We start from the raw sequence: 4,740 nt of genomic DNA on the forward strand, positions 1-4,740 counted from the left end.
GTTTTTTGGTAATAAGAAACAATCCAAATGACCATCAATAGGGAATTGTTTAAAGAAGGAAAGAATGTCATTGCTAGGACAAATGAGTAAACCTAGTTGTACCACCAAGTGAAGATGTCCAAGATAGGCTTGTCAATGGAAAAATTTACAAAACTATGCATTCTATGATCTCATTTCTGCAAAAACATATAGGTAGATACACACATGTAGATAGATACATGCACAGGAACAATCTAGACTATAATTGTAGTGGCTCATTCAAAGATAAAAATTAATTGTAATGGCTCATTCAAAGATAAGGAATTGATCAGGGTTTGCTTTTTTCATTTTATGCAGTGTACATTTCTATGTTATTTGAATCTTTTATAGTGCTCAGTCACTTTTTGTAAAAAAAATACTTAAAAAAAATTACTTATTTTATTTATTTAATTTTGGTTGCTTTGGGTCTTTGTTGCTGCATGCAGTCTTTCTCTAGTTGCTGCGAGCGGGGCCTACTCTTCATTGCGGTGCGCGGGCTTCTCATTGCGGTGGCTTCTCCTGTCGCGGAGCACGGGCTCTAGGTGCACGGGCTTCAGTAGTTGTGGCTTGCGGGCTCTAGAGTGCAGGTTCAGTAGTTGTGGCACACGGGCTTAGTTCCGTGGCATGTGGGATCTTCCAGGGCCAGGGATCGAACCCGTGTCCCCTGCATTGGCAGGTGGGTTCTTAAACACTGCACCACCAGGGAAGTCCCTACTTTTTTTTTTTAAAGAGCAGTTTAGGTTCATGGCAAAATCAAGTGGAAGGTACAGCGGTTTCCCTTATACCCTCTGCCCCCACCACATGCATAGCCTCCCCCATTACAACATCCCACACCAGCGTGGACATTTGTTACAACTAATGAACCTACATGGACACATCACAATCACCCAAATTCCATAGTTTACATTGGGTTCACTCTTGGTGTTGTCCATTCTATGGGTTCAGACGAGTGTATAATGATTTGTCTACCATTACAGTATCATACCAAATATTTTCACTGCCCTAAAAATCCTCTGTGCTCCACCTATTCATACCTCAGTCCCTGCTAACCCCTGGCAAACACTGATCATTTTATTGTCTCCATAGAGTTTTTCATAAATGGATGTTGGTGCTTACTTTTGGGGTTAAAGAAAACAATAAAGAAGATTAATTTTGTAGAGGAATATCACTTAGGCAATTATCATTTACCTACACAGGTGAGCCCCATCTTTCTCTGCTTACAAGAACATCAAGACCAGATTCTCTTGTACCCTACACAAACACCATATGTGCCATTCAAGTTGCCAAGAACTAATTAGAGCAAACTAGTTTAAAGCAGAATCTGTAGGCTTCAGTTTAATTTTTCTTCCTCATAGAAGCCTCCCTGCCCTTTCACGGCCCCCCTCCCCTCCCAGCAGCCTGACTTTCCCTTCTCTGTAACTGTCATGATATCTGAGAGGTGACTTATGGCATTTCCTTGTTTAGTGTCTGTTCCCCACTGTGGTGTGGACTCCATGTGGATAGAGAGCAGGGAAGTTGTGTTTACCTTGAGTTATGAGCATCTAGCATGTACCTAGCACCCAGAAGGGGCTCAGTAAGCATCTACTGAATGAGTATGGAATAAACACCTGTGAAACAACCCTGGGGACAGATTCCAGTTTTCAATTCCGCTTTCATGGGGTCGGCAGTGGGAACAGGGTTTATTTGGGAGCAAATGCTCCTGTGTATGTGGGGGAAGAGATTCACACATAGGTCTTGTTGGCCTTTGTGGAAACGGTGATGGACATGCCTGAATATCTTTCATGAGCTGTTATAACCAGAAGGGATATGAGCTCAAGGAGGGGTAGCGCTTTTTAAAAAATAAACTTTATTTTTTAGAACAATTTTAGATTTACAGAAAATTGGGAAGATAGTAGAGTGAGTTTCCCTACACTCCTCACATACCTTCCCTTATTATTATTTTACAGTATTAATATTTGTTACAATTAATGAGCTGATACTGACACATTTATAGTCCATACTTATTCAGATGTCCTTAGTTTGCCTTGATGTGCCCTTTCTGTTCCAGGATCCCACCCAGGACACCACCTTACTTGTAGTTGTCATGTCTCTTTAGGCTGTTCTAGGCTGGGACAGTTTCTCAGACTTCTATTTTTTCGATGACCATTTTTTTTAAAATTAATTTTTATTGGAGTATAGTTGCTTTATAATGTTGTGTTAGTTTCTGCTGTACAGCAAAGTGTTGATGACCATTTTGAATACTGGCCAGGCATTTTGTAAAATGTCCCTCAATTGAGATTTGTCTAATGTTTCTCTCATGATTAGACTGGTGTTTGGGTTTTTGGGAAGAAGCCCACAGAGCTAAAGTGCCATTTTTATCACATACCAAGGGTACATACTACCCACATGACTTAGCACTGTTGACCTTGACCTCCATCACCTGGACAAAAGGAGTGTTTGTCAGGTTCATCCACTGTGAAGTTACTCTCCCCTGCCCCCCATACTGTCCTCACTGGAAGGAGGTTATTATGTGCAGCCCACACTTAAGGAGGGGGGGGGTTATACTTCACTCCTTGAAGGTGGAGCATCTACACACATTATTGGAATTCTTCTGCAGGGGAGATTGTCTCATCTCCATTTATTTATTTACACAATCATTTATTTATATCAGCACTCATTGACATTTATTTTATACTTTGGGTTATAATCCAAAATCACTGTTTAAATTTTTTTTGCTCAACTTATTCCTATTTTGGCCATTGGATGCTCTTTAGCTGGCTCCTGTGACCATTTGACGTGCCCCCATCATTTCTTTTTTTAAGAATTTCCTTACATTATGGCACTATGAGAACTCTAGGCTCATCTTGTATATTTCCTGCTTCAGTCCTAGAATCAGCCATTTCTCTAAGGATCTCTAGTTCCATTTATTGGAGAATAGTATTAGATGTGGTGTGCTTGTTGCTACTGGGGGTGGTAGAACTTTTTCAACTATTGCAGATTGAGAGGGGCATTTCTTCTCTACAGGTACAGATTTTAAGTCCTAAGTCCATATAGTCTTATTATTTTCCTGCTTTGTTGGACATGAGTAGACTCTGAGTAAATAGATGTGTCAGAAATTCATCACAAATGTCTTTAGACGGGAATGAGACTGGCTAAAATAATAGTCACTAAAGGAATGTCACTTGGCCATCCCTCAAATATGAAACAACTGATATATCAGGCAAAGGAAACATAAAAGAGTCTGTTGTTTTGTTATTGGATAGCTGGTAATAGTTATCATATCACAGATGTTATTGTAAAGGTCTGTTGATAAAAGCAATCAAGATTGTACTGAAAGTATTGGACAAGAATGTTGCTTTGGGGCCAGACTGATGTGGATTTGAATCCTTTGCCCATTATATATCAGCCTTGGATTTTGGACAAGTCATTCTACTCCTCTTGGCCTCATTTTTCTCATCTGTAAAGAGGATATAATGATCATATCTACCTCATAGAGTTGTTTGAGGATTAATGAGATATTGCATATCAGGTGCTTAGCCTCAGTGCTTGACAAATGGTAATCACTCAATAAGTGTCAACTGCCTGAAAGACGCCAGGGAGCACCTGGTCAGGGGAAAACACGTAGAGCAGATGTCGAGGTATACAAGTCCTATTCAGACACCTGAAAATAAATTTTATTAGGACAGCAGATTTTGGCCTTTGATGTGGACAGCTTTAGGATATGGGTCAAAACTATTTTAAGGCCTAATAAAAACAAACAAATGGGACCTAATTAAACTTAAAAGCTTTTGTACAGCAAAGGAAACCGTAAACAAAACAAAAAGACAGCCTACAGAAGGGGAGAAAATATTTGCATACGATGTGACAGACAAGCGATTAATCTCCAAAATATACAAATAACTCCTACGGCTCAATATATGTGTGTGTGTGTGTGTGTGTGTGTGTGTGTGTGTGTATGACCTAATCAAAAAATGGGCAGAAGATTTAAATAGACATGTCTCCAAATAAGACATACAGATGGCCAAAAGGCACATGAAAAGATGCTCAACATTACTAATTATTAGAGAAATTAAAATCAAAACTACAATGAGGTATCACTTCACACTGGTCAGAATGGCCATCATCAAAAAGTCTACAAACAAATGTTGGAGAAGGTGTGGAGAAAAGGGAACCCTCCAACACTGTGGTAGGAATGTAAATTGATACAGCCACTATGGAGAACAGTATGGAGGTTCCTTAAAAAACTAAAAATAAAGCTACCATATGATCCAGCAATCCCACTCGTGGGCATACATCCAGAGAAAACCATAATCCGAAGAGATGCTGGCACCCCAATATTCACTGCAGCACTATTTACAATAGCCAAGACATGGAAGCAACCTAAATGTCCATTGACAGAAAAACAGATAAAGAAGATGTGGGGTGTGTATATATATGTGTGTGTATATAGATATAGATATATATATATATATATATATATATATATATATATGTATATATATGACTGAGTGGAATATTACTCATTCATAAAAGAGAATGAAATAAAACCATTTGCAGCAACATAAATGGACCTGGAGATTATCATACTAAGTGAAGTAAGCCAGACAGAGAAAGACAAATATCATATGATATCGCTTATGTGTGGAATCTAAAAAAAAAGATACAAGTGAACTTATATACAAAACAGAAATAGACCCACAGACATAGAAAACAAACTTGTGGTTACCGAAAAGGAAAAGGGTG

The sequence above is a fragment of the Balaenoptera musculus genome, chromosome 1 (genome assembly GCF_009873245.2).
Source record: "Balaenoptera musculus isolate JJ_BM4_2016_0621 chromosome 1, mBalMus1.pri.v3, whole genome shotgun sequence".
NCBI lineage: Eukaryota > Metazoa > Chordata > Mammalia > Artiodactyla > Balaenopteridae > Balaenoptera > Balaenoptera musculus.